Source organism: Pleurodeles waltl, unplaced genomic scaffold, assembly GCF_031143425.1.
Source record: "Pleurodeles waltl isolate 20211129_DDA unplaced genomic scaffold, aPleWal1.hap1.20221129 scaffold_67, whole genome shotgun sequence".
Taxonomy (NCBI): Eukaryota; Metazoa; Chordata; class Amphibia; order Caudata; family Salamandridae; genus Pleurodeles; species Pleurodeles waltl.
In genome coordinates, this window is record NW_027150384.1 from 838,718 (window position 1) to 859,065 (window position 20,348).

The window sequence follows — 20,348 nt, forward strand, 5'->3', positions numbered from 1 at the left end:
TCCATAGAAACACCTTTGGATTTCCTCAAATTATCAATACAAGCCATCGAATGTTCAACTTGCTTAGCAATGATTAACACTTCATCTAGTGATGGATCACTTTTGACCCATAATGCTTCTCTTACTTTGTCGCATTTACATTCAAGCATGAATTGGTCTCTAATACGTTCTTCTAGATTTTCTCCGAAGTTACATGATGAAGCTAGTTTGCGTAAAGCTGTGACAAAATCTTCAATAGATTCATCATCCATCTGCTTACGTTTCCCAAAATAGTAACGTTGTAAAATGATAGAAACTTTGGGAAGAAAGTGATTGTCCAGTCTAAGTAAAGTAGAATCAAATTCATTCAAAGAGTTGTCACCTTCCGCACCATCTGATGTTGTTATTGCAGGTAAAGTTTCCAAGATTTCTTGACCCTCCGCACCAAGACAATGTTGTAAAACAGAAGTCTTTCTTTCAGAGGATAGGTTGCTGCCACAGACGTGCATGTAAGTCAGGAAAACCTTTTTCCATTTTTGCCACGATATAGGAGGTTCTCCAGGAAGCGCAAGAAAAAATGGTGGAGGTGTAATGTTCTGCATAATCACTTATTATTGCAGGGAAAGAAAATTTTTTTTACAAAAAAATGTAACACAGAAAACAAAGTGCCACTTAAAAGAAATAAAATATCCAGAAAAAAACAATGACAGAGTAGAGCAGGCCAACTTATTTCCAAAAATAAACGTAATAAAATAGCAGTTTTAAACGGATAATTTAGAGCTAAACTCTGTTTATTTGTTGAATAACTCGAGTTGAAAAACGAGTCGTCGTATCCCCTGTGGAGCGTGTTTCCCTTGAATACAGCCGAGTAAATAAACAGCGCGTGTATCTCAAGAGAGCGCGGCCGGGAAATAAAGGCACGCGTTCACGTTGCCATGGCAACAAATTCAACAGCAGGTAAATAAACAGCGCGTGTATCTCAAGAGAGCGCGGCCGGGAAAGAAAGGCTTGCGTTCACGTTGCTTTGGCAACAAAATCAACAGCACGCGTCTCCAGAGGCACAAGGAAAGGAGACAGTTGAATGACGCGTCTATTAAATTTATAAATAGACACGAAAAGAATTACCATGTGGCTCAAAAACAGGTTGAAAAAATAAAAAAATAAAAAATGTGAGCCACAAAAAACAGAGGAAAAAAAAATTACAGTACCTTTTTTTTTCTTAACGTTAGAAGCTGAATAAATGAAGATGTTGAAGTTTCCAAGGTACAGTTTCAGAAGTCTCGAACCACCCTCGTCGCCAAAATGTAGTGAATCTGTCATCCAAGGCAGAAATTCAAGTTGACACTTGTAGTTGATTAAATGTACGTTTATTTCCAGTTTGATGCGTAAAAGAAACTTCATCCACCCACAAGTCAAGATCCTCCAATCTCCTCACATCTCCTTCCCAGACTCCCCCAGCATTCCAAATTCCAGAGAGTCTATGAGCCTAAAGGAAGGCAGGGGAAGCATTGGGAGAAACCAACTAAGAGAAATACATAACTAAAAGAAACACAATACATATAAAGGGAAACCATGCTGAGATAAACACAATAAAGAAATAGTAATAACACCACAACCACTCTGCTCTTTTCACCACTCTATACAGCTGCACACCACACTACTCCACTCCGCACCACTCTATGCCACTGCACTTTACACAACTAGACTATTCTGCACGACTCAGTTGTAGCCAGCTAATTTGCAATTTTGTGTATTTTCTAAACTGTTCCAGCTTTGCGAAATACAAAGCTTATGAAGTTCTTTAACCAAATAAATGTAAGTTGGCCTCAGCTCAGAGCCCTCCATCCCACTCCTCTTACCTGAGTCCTGGGTGCCCTGCCTCCATGTGTTTGCTGGAGGATGTCCTACATGAGACATTCTGCATCAGGACATCATACATGGAAGGCCACAAAGGATAAACCTTATCTCAAGTAAAGTTAGGAGACTTAACCTACTCTGAAAAGTGTGGAGTTTCCTAATCCCGCCCAACTTCATAAATTAAGTCTTCATTTAACTCACCACAAATTTAATATAACTTCACAGGGACCTTGGAGCATTTCCATCAAATACATTTTAGGGAAATAGCGGCAAATAGTTTATTTTAAACATTTTAGGGCTGCAATAGGGGTGGAAACTAAATACAATTTAAATGTCATTTTACAGGGGAAGTTCCCAAATTAATTTGACAAAAGATGGATAGTTCAATTATATTTTACTACTATTCTCTACTCTAGTATACGACACACCACTCCACTCCACGACACTCTTCTCCATTCCACTCTACTCCACTATATGACACTCTACGACACTCTGCTTGACTCTATGCCATATGACTCAAGGCCACCCTACTAGATCCTATTTCCGTCTATTCCGCTTTATCCTACGACATTCCACTCAATGGCACTCCACAGCACTCTATGTCACTCCACTCTACGCCACTCTACGACACTCCACTCAGAGACACTCTGTGCCACTTTACTCCACTCCACGCATTCTAGGCCACTCTAGCACCTTACTACATTCTACGCTTTGCCACTCCACTGCACAACACTTTACTCCAATCTATGACTCTTAACTTCAGTTTACATTATGCCGCTTTTTGCCCCTCCACTCTACACTACTCCACTCTCAAACACTCTTCGACACTCTATGCCACTGTACACCACTTCACTCTACTCCACTCTGCATCACTCCACTCCATCTATGACACTCCACTCCACTCTATTCGCCTCCATTCTACTACACTCTATGCCACTCTATGCCACTCCATTGTACTCCACTCAACACTATGTCACTCTATTCCACTCTACGCCACTCTGCTTCACTTTAAGCCACTCTACTCTATGATCCTCTACTATATGACTCTCCACAACACTCTATGGCACTCTACTTCACTCCACTCTGACACTTTACTCTACTCCACTCCATGACACTTTACTCTACCACACTCCACTCTATGCCATTCTACTCCATTCTACTCTACCTATGCCACTCTACACAACTCCAGGACAATCTATGACCTCCCTCCACTCAATGCCACTCCACTCTACTCCACTCTATGCCTCTCTATGCCACTCCATTGTACTCCACTCAACACTCTGTCACTCTATTCCACTCTACGCCACTCTGCTTCACTTTACGCCACTATACTCTATGATCTTCTACTATATGACTCTCCACAACACTCTATGGCACTCTACTCCACTCCACTATATGACACTTTACTCTATGACACTCCACTCTATACCACTCTACACCACTATACGCAACTCCAGGACAATCTATGAGAGCCCTCCACTCAATGACACTCCACTCTATGCTATGCTACTCTATGCCACTCCACTCTATGACATTCTACTCCATTCTACTCTACTCTACTCCTTTCTTTGCCACTCTACGCAACTCCAGGACAATCTATGACCTCCCTCCACTCAATGACACTTCACTCTATGCCATGCCTCTCTATGCCACTCCACTATATGACATTCTTCTCCACCTAAACCACTCCTTAACACTATACAACTCTCTACTCCACTCGATGCCACTCCACTGTATACCCCTCTAATCTCCGACATTCTTCTCCACTCTACGCCCCTCCTCTCTACGACACTCTATTCCATGACACTCTACTCCACTCTACTAGGCCACTGCACTCCACTCTATTACACTCCACTCTAAAACACCCCACTCTATGACCCTATATGCCACTTTACACCCCTCCACTCTATGACACTCTATGCTACTTTACTTCACTCTATGCCACTCCACACTATTCCACTCCATTCTATGACATTCTACCTCTCTCCACTCTATGACACTCTACGCCACTTGACTCTAGTCCTCTCCATCCTGCCACACTCCATGACACTCTACGACACTAGTCTCTTGGCCACTTTACTCTACGTCGTTCCACTCCATGCTACACCACTACACTCTATGACACTTTGCTCCACACTATGCCACGCCACTCCACGCCACTCCACGCCACTCTCCTCTTTGGCACTAACTTAGCCATGCTGAACAGCAGCCATGCTGATGTACATTATGGATGAAAAACACATTGGCAAAGTCAATAGCTCGTGCATGGGTGAGACCCACTGGCTTTGCCAATGTCTCTTTATAATGAGTTTGACATTACAACGGGAAGAAGGCCCGGCCTAGAGCATCACTTAGAGCACAGTGGGAGACTTGAGAGCTCTGTTTTCAATGATTTGTGATTTGTGAAACAACAGTGGCCTGTACAACCTTAAACTGGTCCCATCAGCTAATGTTAAGCCACGTGCCCTTAGCAAACAAATAATCATTATAACGATAAAAAATAAACACATAATAATGTAAGAAAGTGCAATTCCCAGAAAGAAAAATCATGCTTGTAAAACAAAAAGTCAGGTAGGATGAAAGCCTCACATATGACCAGGACTGAGTGCCTGGCGGTTTGAGTGTCAAAAAACAAATGGTAAAACCACCATTATTTGTTATAGTGAGAGATGGATGGATCCTGGCTCTGCAAACCTGCACGTGTTTTCCTCGGCGTTTAGATGTTCAGTGGGTGGTTAAAGGGCGGTCTGGGGGATGAAGATGCAGAAACTGCGGGGGCTGCGTTACAGGGAGACCCCCGGTTCTGGAGGATGCTGAACCCTCTCCCAAGGCCCACCACAGACACAGCTCAAATGTGTGAGATCTCACCGTGTGAGACGGGTCTGTAATAAGCGAGGTTGTTGAGGGACCAATGCATAGTTACTGTCCGAAATGTTGCATATATCATTCATAAAACACGGACTACACAGATTTTTTTTAATCTTTAATTTATCCAAATGCAAAAGAAAACATGGGGCGGCTCCTCAGTATGGGGAGGAGCATCCCCCCGCCAGCAGCAACCGCTGCAAATCCTTTTACAGGGGAAGGATGATAAACTTGGTTTATTATCCTTTCTGTGTAAAAGGGGCGGGGCACTGGGGGGTGACGGGCAGAGGGGAGTGCTCTGTGCACTCCCCCTCACTGCCCAGGTATGTGTAGCCAGCCGTCTCAGGCGGCCAAACACACATGCGCACTGCTGCCAGGCTGGAGAGAGCAGCACAATCTCCCAGTCTGCCAGGAAGCGCCCTGGCTGGGCGCTTCCAAGGGCGCTCGCAGCCAGTGCTGTCAGGATCGGCGCAGGGCAGGCTGGGAGCCTGTGTCTGCAGCAGCGACGGGAGAGGAGCGGCGCATGGCACGGGAGCAGAGGTACGTTTAAAAAAAAAAAAATTATTCTTTGATTATTTTTCCCGTGCCCCCCCCCCCCCCCATCTCACCCTCATCCCCTCCCCCCATCCCTGCTGCCCCACCCAGCCACGCATCCGCTCCTGGTTGAGTGCGCCCGCAGTGTCGGATCACACCACAGAGAGTGGGATTGTGGAGTCACTCACTGGGAGTGAGTGCACCCGCAGTGTGTGAGTCACATCGCAGACAGTGGGACTGTGGAGTCACTCATTGGGAGTGAGTGCACCCGCAGTGTGTGAGTCACATCGCAGACAGTGGGACTGTGGAGTCACTCTGGGTGTGAGTGTGCCTGCAGTGTGTGAGTCACATCAAGAGTGGGACTGTGGAGTCACTCACTCCTTGTGAGTGTGCATACAGTGTCTGGAGACCTGGAAACTCCCAAGCTAGCAGTATGATTGTGCCGGAATGATACAAGTTGATGAGACTGAAATAATGACAATGAGGGCGGGAGGAATGAAGGGCGGGAAGCGAGGGAGTGCTGATAAGGAAGGTGGGGAGGAAGAGGGATAAAGAAGGGAAGAAGCGAGAGGCGTGGAAGGAGGGCACATGTGGAATACGAGAGCCTGTTGTTCTCCAGGTTTCTAATAATGTGATGCAATGTTTGCCTGATAAGAACAGATAAAACACTTCTGCCGAAACCCGGGATCGAACCAGGGACCTTTAGATCTTCAGTCTAACGCTCTCCCAACTGAGCTATTTCGGCGGCCACGTATTCCTGTGATCATAATAATTTTACTGCAGATACCGTGGGGGGCATGTACAGGACTAAAGAGTTCATAGGTTTTACCCCAGACGCACAGGACTCGTCGCCAGGGTCACAGGACTCTACGCCAGGGTCAGAGAGCTCATTACCAGGGCCACAGGTCTCCTCCCCAGGGTCACAGGACTCAGCCCCAGGTTCAGAGGTCTCACCCGACGTACACGGGTCTCACCCCAGATTCAAAGGTATCATCCCCAGGGTCACAATTCTCACTCCAGGGTCACAGGGTTCACCCCTAGTGTCACAGGACTCATCCACCACCATCACCCCCTCCCTTACACTGACAAGCCTCGCCGGGGGTCGCTGCCTCCTCCCAGCACTGAAGACCAGAGACTGAGCTGACATTTAAAGCGGTAACTCCATCGACGCTCTGACTCTTCCCGAAGATCAACCACATCCGAGCAGGAGAAACTGCCCCTGGCCTAACCCCGGCCCCTCTTCCCCTCCATCGGGACCCTCAGAGACCTCACTCGGTGCTTGCACACCGACGCCTTCCCCTCCATGGGACCCTCGGAGACCTCACTCTGTAACCTCCACATTGCCCCCTTCTCTCCAGGGCCAATTCGGTGTCTGACCCGTCAGACCTCACTCAGCCCCTCCATTCCGCGCCGCCTTCTCACCAGGGCCCGGTTGGTGTCTGACCCGTCAGAACTCACTCAGTAACCTCCACACTGGCCGCCTTCTCACCAGGGCCCCTTCGGTGTCTGACTCGTCAGACTTCACTCAGTCCTTCAACACTGACCCCTTCTCTCATGGGCCCCTTCGGTGTCTGATCTTACTCAGACCCTCCACACCGCCCCCTTCTCACCAGGCCCGTTGGGTGTCTGACTCGTCAGATCTCACTCCACGGGTGATTCAAGCATCGAACCCACCGTCGATAACGGCCCGGCCTCTGTCCTTTTCGGCCCTCGTCATTGCCTCCGGGGTGTACGCGTGGGGATGTCCAGGGTAACAGGTGTGATGTCCCCACCACCCCCGCAGAGGGGACTTTCTCTTTCAGGCGTTCCCCAGACACTGACTGACCAAAGAGGACAGACACAACCTGTCACACGGCCTCACAGTGAGCAAGAATCCGAACCCCCCAGAGAAGTAGGCGCCCCCTGGCGGGGAGCTCGGACACTGCGCCTCTTCCTGTGCCATAAACCTTGATGCCCTTTCAGCTGCTCTGGAACAAACACATCTGCCCCACCCCCGACCGGGCATTATCCCTCATTAGTGTCACACCGTGAGTGTGACGTATTCATTATTTGGTGCCTGTGGTCTTTAAGAGACTGAAAAGTACTGTGAGCCGCAGAAAAGAGAAACACTTCTGATGCCAGTGGGGCAATAGTTTAATACACCCCTGTAGGTGGAATACATTTTCATATTTGCTCCACGGAATCCCTTGGGTTCCAGGTGAAATGGGGCCTCACATGTATGAAGGTGACAGACCCACAGGGAGGCCTCTCGCACAGTGTTCTTGGTACATGATTGAAGTTTCCTTCTCCTTCGGCTTTTGAATAAAAGGAAACAGACACCTTGTGAAAACAAAAGTGCTGCTATCAGAAGCTCGGTACCCTACCTCACACACGTCCACATTCCAATGACACATGAGTGGCTCGTTGGTCTAGGGGTATGATTCTCGCTTCGGGTGCGAGAGGTCCCGGGTTCAAATCCCGGACGAGCCCTCCTTGGAATTCTTTTTTTAAATTAAAAAAAAGCAGATGCTTCAAGTGGTTAATCAAACAACATCATCTTTTAAAAAGACCCTGGCCTGGTTTCGGATTTTAATCCAGAATATGTCGCACTCATCCCAACACTCAGATGTGTGTGTGTGTGTGTTGGGTGGGGGGCGGGGGTGCCTACACCTGCCACATCAGCAGGGAAGAGAGGATTTCTCTTACATGCAGTTGAAACTCACTGTGGGCGCTACACTTCGTGGAGCTGTTGAGTGGGCTGTGGGGGCGCACGTGAGTGCGAGCCACACTAGGAAAAGTGCGCTGGACACAGTGCTTAATTTGTGCTTGTTTCCGGTGCTGAGCACCGACACTTATTTTTGAGGGCCGGGGCTTATTCTTCTGCCTCTAGCATTTGCTGCGAGAAAAAGACACAAATGAGGAAGACGAAGGAAGGGAACAACGAAAAAGTGTCACAAAGGGAGAAAGCTGCAAGAGTGAGCTGAAGGGGCAGGAAGTGGCTTTATATGGATTGAAGAGGCCTGAGATGGGTTCAGGATTACGCTGCAGCCGCGTATTTAAGAGGAGGGCTTGGGCACCGGCACCTTTTTATTTACAAATTAAGCACTGGCTGGACAGTAAGAGCAGCAGAGGCCCTCCTCCTACAGGGGGCGCTCCTCTGAGACCTGCCAAAGTTATAACTTTTATGACCGTATTTAAAAGGGGCATTTTCTGTGCCACCGACGGTAACTCTGAATGGTGCATTCCACGGTGCAGCTGTCCGGGGCGTCCTCCGTGGCACATTAAAGGTGAAATGACACAATCATTCTGGTGAACGTGTCCGTTCCGATTGGCAGGTGCCGTGCCAACGTCGGGGTACATTGGGTGGCACAATAACCCCCGTAGATGCGCTTCCTGGGGTTATTCCGCAGAGCAGTCCTCTTGCTAGGCATGTGCCAGGGCCGGACTGCCCGCTTGGTCCCCTGGCACTGCCATGCGGGCTGCATGGGAAAGGGTTTGGCTTGAACTTTTTGCCCAGACTGAGCTGATCCTGGTTTCCATTCCGGTCCCTGTATATTTGGTGCCACAGTAATTGTCCCGCACACTATATAGGGTTATTCTGAACCACGGTGCTGTGATGGGCATATTCTGGGCACAGGGATCTGCATACTCTGTACCACGAGGTAAAAGAAACACTAGTGCAAATAGAAGAATCGATGCTTAAAAGTGTGCATCAGTGTACACTACACACACACAGTGAGTGAGAGCAGTGTGTGTCCTGAGTTACAGACGCACAGTGAGTGAGAGCAGTGTGTGTCCTGAGTTATAGACGCACAGTGAGTGAGAGTAGTGTGTCACGAGTTATAGACACACAGTGAGAGTAGAGTGTGGCCTGAGTGAGAGTAGAGTGTGTCCTGAGTTATAGACACACAGTGAGTGAGAGTAGAGTGTGTCTTGAGTTATAGACGCACAGTGAGTGAGAGTAGAATGTGTCCTGAGTTATAGATGCACAGTGAGTGAGAGCAGAGTGTGTCCTGAGTTATAGACGCACAGTGAGTGAGAGCAGAGGGTGTCCTGAGTTATAGACACACAGTGAGTGAGAGTAGAGTGTGTCCTGAGTTATAGACGCACAGTGAGTAAGAGTAGAGTGTGTCCTGAGTTATAGATGCACACAGCGAGTGAGAGTAGAGTGTGTCCTTAAGTACACAGACACACAGTGAGTGAGAGCAGAGGGTGTCCTGAGTTACAGACGCACAGTGAGTGAGAGCAGAGTGTGTCTTGAGTTACAGACACACAGTGAGTGAGAGCAGAGTGTGTCCTGAGTTATAGACACACAGTGAGTGAGAGCAGAGTGTGTCCTGAGTTATAGACATACAGTGAGTGAGAGCAGAGTCTGTCCTGAGTTATAGATGCACACAGCGAGTGAGAGCAGAGTGTGTCCTGAGTTATAGATGCACAGTGAGTGAGAGCAGAGTGTGTCCTGAGTTATAGACACACAGTGAGTGAGAGTAGAGTGTGTCCTGAGTTATAGACGCACAGTGAGTGAGAGTAGAATGTGTCCTGAGTTATAGATGCACAGTGAGTGAGAGTAGTGTGTCACGAGTTATAGACACACAGTGAGAGTAGAGTGTGGCCTGAGTGAGAGTAGAGGGTGTCCTGAGTTATAGACACAGTGAGTGAGAGTAGAGTGTGTTCTGAGTTATAGACGCACAGTGAGTGAGAGCAGAGTGTGTCCTGAGTTATAGACACACAGTGAGTGAGAGTAGAGTGTGTCCTGAGTTATAGACGCACAGTGAGTGAGAGCAGAGTGTGTCCTGAGTTATAGACACACAGTGAGTGAGAGTAGAGGGTGTCCTGAGTTATAGACACAGTGAGTGAGAGCAGAGTGTGTCACATGTTATAGACGCACACAGTGAGTGAGAGCAGAGTGTGTCACGAGTTATAGACGCACACAGTGAGTGAGAGCAGAGTGTGTCCTGAGTTATAGACACACAGTGAGTGAGAGTAGAGTGTGTCCTGAGTTATAGACACGCAGTGAGTGAGAGTAGAGTGTGTCCTGAGTTATAGACACGCAGTGAGTGAGAGTAGAGTGTGTCCTGAGTTATAGACGCACAGTGAGTGACAGCAGATGCACACAGTGAGTGAGAGTAGAGTGTGTCCTGAGTTATAGACGCACAGTGAGTGAGAGTAGAGTGTGTCCCGAGTTATAGACGCACAGTGAATGAGAGTAGTGTGTCACGAGTTATAGACACACAGTGAGAGTAGAGTGTCTCCTGAGTGAGAGTAGAGTGTGTTCTGAGTTATAGACGCACAGTGAGTGAGAGCAGTGTGTGTCCTGAGTTATAGACGCACACAGTGAGTGAGAGCAGAGTGTGTCCTGAGTTATAGACGCACAGCGAGTGAGAGCAGAGTGTGTCCTGAGTTATAGACACACAGTGAGTGAGAGTAGTGTGTCCTGAGTTATAGACGCACACAGTGAGTGAGAGCAGAGTGTGTCCTTAAGTACACAGACACACAGTGAGTGAGAGCAGAGTGTGTCTTGAGTTATAGACGCACACAGTGAGTGAGAGTAGAGTGTGTCCTGAGTTATAGGCACACAGTGAGTGAGAGCGGAGTGTGTCCTTAAGTACACAAACACACAGTGAGTGAGAGTAGAGGGTGTCCTGAATTACAGACACACGGTGAGTGAGAGTCGAGTGTGTCCTCAGTCACAGGGCACACGTGAGATCACCCTCCGCTGTTACAGATCTGCATGTCATGAGTGTACTTTACTCCAAGGAGGGGGAATGTGCTCCACGGTGTGAACGTCACAGCACGTGGCACTGAGCTCCTAGGTGCACATCTGTCACGCATTTAGTGTGATGGGGCCGCTGGTGTGAGGCGCACGCACAACGATGGGGGTGAGACGGAGGGAGACAGAATTATGAGAAACGTGTAAATAACGAAATGAGGGCGGTGAGAAGCGAAGGAAGGAAGGCCGGGAAGGAGGAAGGGAGAGCGCAAAGAAAAGGAAGAAAGAACAAGGGATGGGGCAAAGGAGGAAGGACACAAACCAATGAGGAGCTGGGACACGACAGAGAAATAATATTATTGTTGTTTAAACAATGTCTTATATTTCTAAGTTTTTCATTCAAGCTTTCTGCCGAAACCCGGGATCGAACCAGGGACCTTTAGATCTTCAGTCTAACGCTCTCCCAACTGAGCTATTTCGGCGGCCTGTGATCGCATTTAATGACTGTGCTGATCCGCATGAAAAACACCCTGGAGGTCCAGTGCAGTAGTGAAGAGTTTACAGGTTCCCCCCTCCGCCCCCCCCTAAAAAGCCTGGCCGGGAGGGCTGCTCTGTCATCGGACCTCAGTCACCAGCTGACTCCAGCATCACCTGCCGGTGCCGCAGCCTCACAGGTGTCTGACCTCTCCCTGCACGGGACCACCCTTTCATGCCCCCTCCCGTACTTCCCTGCACAGTGCACGCAGGGGCCCCCTCCGGACTCACGCGGGAGCTCTAGGGCCCCCTAGAGCTCGCTCTCCCTCTTCACCGCGGGGGCCTTTGTTACTCCAGTGCCCATGTGTATAAGTACAGACACTCGCGAGGGGGCAGAGCAGGGCAGTACGGGTCATATGTATTACACGTGCGTCTCACGAGCAGGCAGGTCATGGATCACACCGTCCTCTTATCAGGCACGAGGAAGTTTCGAGAATTTAAATTGTAGGGTCTATTGTCTCCTTCCATCATTGCTATTTCTTTTTAGCTGGTTATATATAAACTCTTCAGGTAATGTAGATCCATCCTAGAGCCCAGGGGGCGTGAGAGAGGCGACACCCCCTCAAGCATCCGGAGACAGCCTACTAGACACATTTCTCCACAGAGGTCTGGGTGCCCGCTTCAGCCAGGGGTCCATTGCACCGGTCCAGGTACCTGAGTGGCCCTCTGACAGTGGAGGAAGTCGATACCAGCCCTGTCAAGTTCCCAAGGTCCATGCGTCATCTCCTGCTCCAGGCCATATTTTTCCTTTGACTTCTGGGACTTGTAGTCTTTTTTAGTCTATGATAAAACAGGACTACAAGTCCGAGAATTCAAAGAAATAAAACTGGACTGGAGCAACACATCACGATGGGTCTGGAAAACGTGGCCGCTATGGGGGACCCCTCCGCCCACACTCAATGGCAGGAGAGTGAGACAGAATATCAGATTAGAATCATTTTGCCCAGAATATGCCCATCACAACCACTGCCACGGACTAACACTTCGAAGTATTCCTGGTGTCATTATTGTGCCCCGAAATATACCCCTCACAAAGACGTGCTACATAATAAACCTCTAAATAAGCCTCTGCCATCGCTGTGCCACCAAAGATACCCGTCAAATTAACTGTGCTAAACAGAACGACGGAGCCTCTAAGCACTTCATTCAAAACTTCTGTGCCAAAGTAAAGTTGTACAATTAATTTAATGGAGTCCAAGGTGGCACTATTCGGCCTCTGCCAGCCTCCGGTACATGGAACGGAGCCCACGCTCTAAAAACAGTGTGGGGGCTCCGTTCACCCGCGCCCACCCCAGCTTGTGCCCCGGGTCTCTGCCCTGCTGCTGGTGACCTCACAATCCCCTCCCCCTGCCCAGTGTGTCTCACACTCGTGCACTCCCACGTCTCACCCTGCTGTCTCCCACAGTGTGGTTTAACAAAAGACGTGCAGCCCCCGGTGTAATAAGATTCGTCTCCAAGCAACATTAACAAATGTCCCGGGTGCTGATGTGGCAGTGATGGAGACCTGCCTCCCGGCGGCCCCTGCAGCTGCCTCTTGGTCCAGGGCTCCGTTTCTTCCTTGCAGCGCGACACGTGATGGCTTAAAATACAAAACCGTCCCAGGGTATTTTATCTTAAAAGCGCTTGTTTTTTAGTTTGTTACTTTTCAAATTATCCATTTAGTGATATGATAAAATATTAAAGGGCTCGTCCGGGATTTAAACCCGGGACCTCTCGCACCCTAAGCTAGAATCATAGCCCTAGACCAACGAGCCAGATGTGTGTGAGAGTTATGTGGGATGTGTTGTGTTCACCATCCCTCGTGATGTACAGTATTCTGAATATTATTTTTGTCCGTATTTCCCTTGGACACAGCCTGGCAATCCCAGAGAACAGGAGGAGGAGGTTGGTTTTCTGACACAGAGAGTCTCATTTTAGGAAATATCTGATTCCTTTTATTCAAAGCTGCAGAGAGAAAGGCAACAGCCTTCACACAACTCTACACACATTATTACTTGCGACGGTCTGAGCCTGTTAATTTAATGCAACTCTAATCCCTATTTCACCCGGGCCTTAAAGGTTTTTATTAGAAAAAGACAAATGTGTTTCTCTTTCAGAGATATTTGTAAATTATTTAGAGGTCAGTCACAGATGAGTTGGGGTTTTTGACCACATAAATTCGATATAGACACGGACACCAAATAGTTATGACGTCAGGGTATAGCATTAATGAGAGATAATGCCCGGTCAGGGCTGGACCGGTGTTTGCTCCAGAGCAGCATGAAAGGGCGACAGGGTTTAAGGAGCACTTATAGGTGCAATGCCCGACCTCTCCGCCAGGGGGCGTCTACTTATCTGGTCTCTCAGAATTCACCCCCTCTTCCCTGGTTGTGAGGGTTGAGTCTGTTATCTCTAGCCAATCAGAATCTGGGGTGCTTTCCTACAAAGCAAGGCACCTCTCTCGGCTCCCTCTTATGCCATGCACTTAGGTCTGCTGTGATTATGTAATGACGCAGGGCGGGCGCTAGGCGAGGGCATTGTGGGCAGATGCCAGCCCCCGGCCCAGCACTTTACAGCCAGGCTGGCACACTGATTCTCTTGTTCCCTCCCACCCTATTAAGAGCGAGGTGTGACTCCTTACTGAGAAAAGTGTGTAATGAGCTTTATTGTGATTACTTAAAATAATTGCACAGGCAAAACATTAAAAGAAGATAAGAAAAGTGATATATGCGACCAAAGGCGCATCCCCACATCAAAAATCATCTTCTGCCCATATCTAAAACACTATATTGCACAAGTAGAACAAAATAAAATCAAACAGATTATGTAGGTTAAATATACAAACAGAGATACATTCTCTCATCATAAATCACCATTTACCTATGTATAAGCAATTAAGGATGACCACTCTAGGACAGCTCACCTGTCAGCAATCGGAGGAAAAAGTTGCGAGAAGAGCTGCTATCAGGAGTGAACATGCTACACTGTTAGTAAAGTGCCGTATTTCATTATGATGAAGTCAGCCACCTCCTTTAAGATGAATACCTTGTAGCAATTCACCCGCCGCCATGAGATGATAAATGGCGCATTATCCGGCACTATCATAAAAACCTAGAATCGATGAAAAAGTGAAAGTGCATAAACAGTACATTCCATCATTCATATCATCCACATAGGATAGGCAAGTAAAGTGCATAAGAAATGCATACTACATTTCAAATCATTTTCTTCAGATAAGGAGGTACCATACACTCTATTGGGCACTAGCTTAAAGCAACATTAACATAGGAGCCTAAGGTACATGAGAAAGTGAGAGTGTATAAATACTATGTACAGTGCTTAATTTGTAAATAAAAACATGCCTGTGCTCAAAGCTCTCCTCGAAAACACGTGGCTGCTGCAATTAAATGTGCGAAGATGGAATACTGAGGCAGCGTAATCCTGAAGCCACCTCGGGCCTCTTCAATCTATTTACAGCCACTCCCTGCCCCTTCAGCTCACTCTTGCAGCTTTCTGCTTTCTCCTTTCGTGATGCTTTTTCGTTTTCCTCTTCCTCCGTCTTTCCCATATGTCTTTTGCTCGCAGTAAATGCTTGAGGCAGACAAAATAAGTGCTGACCCTCAAAAATAAGTGCCGGCGCCCCACACCGGAAACAACAAGCACAAATTAAGCACTGAGTACGTACCATCATTTAAAATCAATCTCCTAGGATAAACAGAATGATCTGTCTAGCTGTCAAGATCTATGAGTATAACTTTTGTTTTCTTAGCTCCACTGAGATTTTTAAAAAAGTAAACCTTGCCAGCACTCCTGGTGCATGGATTGTTTTACACTAGTGAACCACAGCTGAATATCATTGAGGCAACTCCTGTTCAGGCCCCCTGCTCAATCTGCATACATTAATGTGCCCGTAGCCGGCCCAAGTTAGCTTTTTGGATCAATGTGCGGGCCTGGGGTGGAGTGGGGGGTGCTGGGGTTGATGACTCCTGTCCTGTTGGTGAAGGGAAGGTAACAAGGCCTCCAGAAAGGCAGCTTAGACCCCCACTGGGCCGCTGGTAGCATCTGAACAGGCAGAAATGGATCTCAAATCGGCCCCCACTCTGCCCTAAAAAGCGCCCCCCACAACTGCAACTGACACGGACCCTTCGGCCATTGCCCTCCTTACCAATCCCACCCTGCCCTCACCCCATCTGTTACTCTTGTTAGCGCAGCCCAGCCACCTTCTAATTGACTCCTCTCACCTCAGGGACACCCCTGGCAGTCTCTTTTGCGAAGGTTTTGAAGGAGGCTGAAGCTGATATGAGCAAAGGCAGCCTGGCTCGTGCACCTGCTGAAAGAGTGGGGGGCTCCCCCTCGGAGTACAATTCAGACACACAAAGGCCTCTGAAGGGACAGTCGTGGTTCGCAGATACAAGAAATCCATCCATGAACTCTTGGTTCTTGTGACATATTATAAAACGACTTGAAAGAGCTATGTACATCTGTCAGGATGGCCGAGCGGTCTAAGGCGCTGCGTTCAGGTCGCAGTCTCCCCTGGAGGCGTGGGTTCGAATCCCACTTCTGACACAACCATCCCTTTTGGAATATTATAAATTTTCATGTGTGTTCTGGCTGTCTGCATGTAGAAACACGGGTGGAAGTCACAAGTGAGAGTGCTATGCATTCAAGTTTGTAAGCAAAGTGTAAGATTTATCTTTCTATTGAACAATAAATAGTTCGAGTAAGGAACTCGAAAAGATCGAATAAATTTGTATTTAGAAAATGATTTGGGAAGTGACATCGTAAACCGTGAGTGTACATTTTGTCCCAACCAAATTATATTTCTCTGACAGTTGCACAAATGTTCAGGCTGTTGCCCAGAGCCGCTGTTTATCTTTTTCTTTCTAGCAACCATTCATTTTCCAGCCGCAAGGTGGCACTTTATCTTCAGACAAGAATTCAGATTCAGAAATGAATGACATAACCTACTGAAATAACTTGAATAGATATTCTCAGTGTTGTAAATAAATCACAGTTAGTGGGCACTGGACAGCACTCTTTCAGAGAAATTATCACTTAATTAATACTTAAATTCTGACCTACTGTAAGTAATCCGGTGTTCATGTAAAGCGCTGCAATGCCCCGTGCTACGTTGGCGCTATGTAAAACTACAAAAAAGTTAGGGTTTACTAGAGGCCCTCACAACTCTCCCACGCCACGTGGGTGCTATTTAACAAGTTTTCAGAATGTTAAGTAATCTGACCACTTTAGATCCATATCCCGTTACTTCTCATCTCTAGGACCAGTATACATAGAGAGCTGTTTTAGTGACTTCTCAAATAAAGTCTGGCCATGGACGTTCAGAACTCCATGAGTCCAGATGAGCAGTCCAGGTCCTTTTTAGGTTCCACCTGGACAGCACATGCCCTGTCTCTGTGAGACATGTTGTTTACATTCAGTGGGCTTACAGCCCACCCACAGCTTATCATTTGTTAGCTTCAGCGTTTCCCTCACAGCCCCGGGATCCCATAGCCCACCACACACATACTGCCTTGGCTGAAACGCATATAACCATAGATTACAAACCATAAGAAAAGACAAGGCCACACCAGTTGTTGGAGAGAAGTTGACTGCAGGTTTATTATTGCTTATGTAGGCAAGACAAAATTGGGTTAACTTACTGATGATCCAAGCGCAGCCATTGGATGAGAAACCTATGCTCATCACTCACCTGATTAGACAATGAGTGCCTGGACTACACACCATCAAGAGTTATACATTTTTGGGGGTTTCCCACACTGTAAATCCGATAAAACCAAACTCACGTGTAGTGACAAAGCTGTCCAAGGCAAGGCCCCGGTTGCTCAGATTTACAACTGTCCATTGGACTAACGGGGCACTGTTGCTTTCATCCCGCGATCCTGCCGTAAAGATTCCCCAGGAGCTGGCATGGAGCATCCCCTTTGTGCTCCGCCATGATTGCTTTCTGCACCAAATTCCTTTGGATCGCCCTGTAACTCAGGCTGCGAAACAAAACAATGGAAAAAAACGTTGCCAATATACAGGCAATCATACTCTTTAAATAAATCCAGTGGGTGAGGGTAGGATGGGTATTGTCTAGAAGCTGTCAAAAGAGGATGGGAGCCAAGGTCAACAGGTATTTAACCCTTTGCCCCTTCCCAGCTGCCCACTACCACTGGACGCCTGCAGCCCAGGGAGAGTGGACAGGTCCCTTTTCTAACATCTTAGACCCCCCCAGGCAACGTGGTCATGAGGGTGAGGGAGTGTGCCGTAGGACAGAGGAATGCGGTACTAAGCCCCTGCACCCCTAAATTGTTGTGTTGCGTACGACACAGGCAGCCCCATACTTAATATCCCATAAACCACCACACACACATTGCCCTGGTTAGAACGCATATAACCATAGAGTGCAAACCATAAGAAAAGACAAGTCCTTCATCCCCATTTGTCACAACATGTAGGCCTCACTTCCTCTTCTTGTTTTTGGCCCTCCCTTGGAGCATGTACCAAGTACTTGTGTCCATCCACTGCTCCTGTTTTTGGTGCTAATTTTCTTTGTTCAAGCACTCCATATTAGTGCTGGTGTTTCCAGTCCATCTCCCCAGTCACCATCTATGTAGCTTCTCTTCCCTCCCACCCACCCCTTCTATATTGCTTCCATTCTTTTCTACCCCTCTGTGTTGCTTCTTTTCACTCCCACCCTCTACTCTACACCCCTGCACACTGCTCAGTGCCAAAGCACTGTATGCCAATGCAATGTATGCCACTGCACTGTATGCCACCTCACTGTATTCCACTGCATTGTATGTCACTGTACTGTATGCCACTGCACTCTACTCTTCAACACTCTGCTCTGCACCCCTCTACTCTACACCCCTGCACTCTACTCTATGCCAATGCACTGTATGCCACTGCACTCTACTCTTCAGCACTCTGCTCTGCACCACTCTACTGTACACCACTGCACTGTACTCTGCACCACTCTACTCTACACCACTGCACTCTACTCCGCACCACTCTACTCTACACCACTGCACTCTACTCTACACTGCACCACTTTACTCTACACCACTACACTCTTCAATCCACCACTCTACACCAGTGTCCTCTTTGCCCCTCTTCTCCACACCACATTACTCTTCACCACTTTACACCACTGTAGTGATTCTGTCATCCAAGGCAGAAATTCAAGTTGACACTTGTAGTTGATTAAATGTACGTTTATTTCCAGTTTGATGCATAAAAGAAACTTCATCCACCCACAAGTCAAGATCCTCCAATCTCCTCACATCTCCTTCCCAGACTCCCCCAGCATTCCAAATTCCAGAGAGTCTATGAGCCTAAAGGAAGGCAGGGGAAGCATTGGGAGAAACCAACTAAGAGAAATACATAACTAAAAGAAACACAATACATATAAAGGGAAACCATGCTGAGATAAACACAATAAAGAAATCGTGATAACACCACACTATCTTCCCCCTAAATTATAAATAAATACATATATATACATTTTTTTTTTTACATCTTCACAACTCTATTCAAATTCCAAATACACCCATCATCCACTTTAATAGCACCTTTAAACACTTTGATAACTTTAAAGATTTTACTATAATGAGAAAATGTTCCACAATTTATTTTCGGCAACTTAATCTTAACAGAATCACCAACTGCAACAACAAGAGGTTTGACTGCTTTACGACGATCATATGTCAATTTCCTTTTTTCCTGTAAAATCTCATCCCTGGTCACAGCTAGTTCTTTAATTTTCTCATGGTTCAACTCTTTACTAACATATTTATTCACCCGTGAAGGATTTATGCTAGTGTTAGGCACTCTTTTCTTGAACAATACAAATGGAGATTGGCCAGTACTGGAATGTGGTGTAAACCTATAACTCTCAACTTTAGATTTAACAGCTTCCATCCAATTACATCCTGTTAATCTTGCTACTTGAATAGTTTCCTTCAATGTCCTGTTAAAGCGCTCAACCATACCATTAGTTTCAGGATGATATAGAGCACTTTTCTTATGCAATATGCCTCTAGATGCTAAAAACTCAGACATGTGCTTAGAGGTGAATTGAACCCCATTATCTGTTATGATGCATTTGGGATATCCTTCTCTAGAAAATACCCCTGAAAGAAAATTAGTAATTGATTCTGGCCAATGAGACAACATGTCCATTACAACAACAATATACTTAGAAGTTGAACCACACACAACAGGACCCATAATATCCATTGCAACATCCTCCCACACTTCATTAGGAATTTTCCTGATTTCTAATGGACGTGACCTACACTTGAAAGTTTTATCTGCAAATTTGCATTCCACACAGTCGCGAACAACTCTTTCCAACGCTAAATCCATTCTCGGCCACCAATAAAATTCTCTCAACCGTTCTTTTGTCTTGCAAATCTTTCACGCAAACCAGATGGAGGTTCTAATCTTCCACTCCTAAAAACCATTCTCAACTGAAAGTTCATTCCAAATTTTTTTATACACATTCTCTTCATCACAGTCAGCAGGAACACAATTAGATTCGATCAAATCCTTTACCCGTTTCAAGCTAGTATCATTACTAAACTCCGTTAACCACTCATCTTCCGTGATACAACCATCAGTCAAAATGCACACTTTCACATCCTCATCAACCCACCATGTGCTACAATCCGTATCTTGGTCCCAGCTAAAAGATCTTAACCTTGACAAACAGTCAGCTGTGCGGTTCTCACATCCAGGGACATATCTGACAGAAAATTGAAAGTCTTGAAGACCAACAATCTACTTGCAAATACGTGAAGAAATACAGTCTAGATCCTTCTTATCAAAAATCTCTTGTAAAGGCTTATGATCAGATTGCACAACAAACCTAGATCCCCATAGAAACTGTTTAAACTTCTTTATA

General features: G+C 46.9%; 4 non-coding genes across 4 annotated transcripts; 2 read left to right on the plus strand and 2 right to left on the minus strand.

The window, feature by feature from the left end:
* Nucleotides 1–5,907: 5,907 nt before the first annotated feature.
* Nucleotides 5,908–5,980, minus strand: TRNAF-GAA (transfer RNA phenylalanine (anticodon GAA)). Its single transcript has one exon. It is a non-coding gene; the product is annotated as a tRNA-Phe (tRNA).
* Nucleotides 5,981–7,632: 1,652 nt separating this feature from the next.
* On the plus strand, nt 7,633–7,704 carry TRNAP-CGG (transfer RNA proline (anticodon CGG)). The gene has a single exon. It is a non-coding gene; the product is annotated as a tRNA-Pro (tRNA).
* A 3,629-nt stretch (nt 7,705–11,333) lies between these two features.
* TRNAF-GAA (transfer RNA phenylalanine (anticodon GAA)) lies at nt 11,334–11,406 on the minus strand. The gene has a single exon. It is a non-coding gene; the product is annotated as a tRNA-Phe (tRNA).
* Nucleotides 11,407–15,920: 4,514 nt separating this feature from the next.
* TRNAL-CAG (transfer RNA leucine (anticodon CAG)) lies at nt 15,921–16,003 on the plus strand. Its single transcript has one exon. It is a non-coding gene; the product is annotated as a tRNA-Leu (tRNA).
* Nucleotides 16,004–20,348: the final 4,345 nt, after the last annotated feature.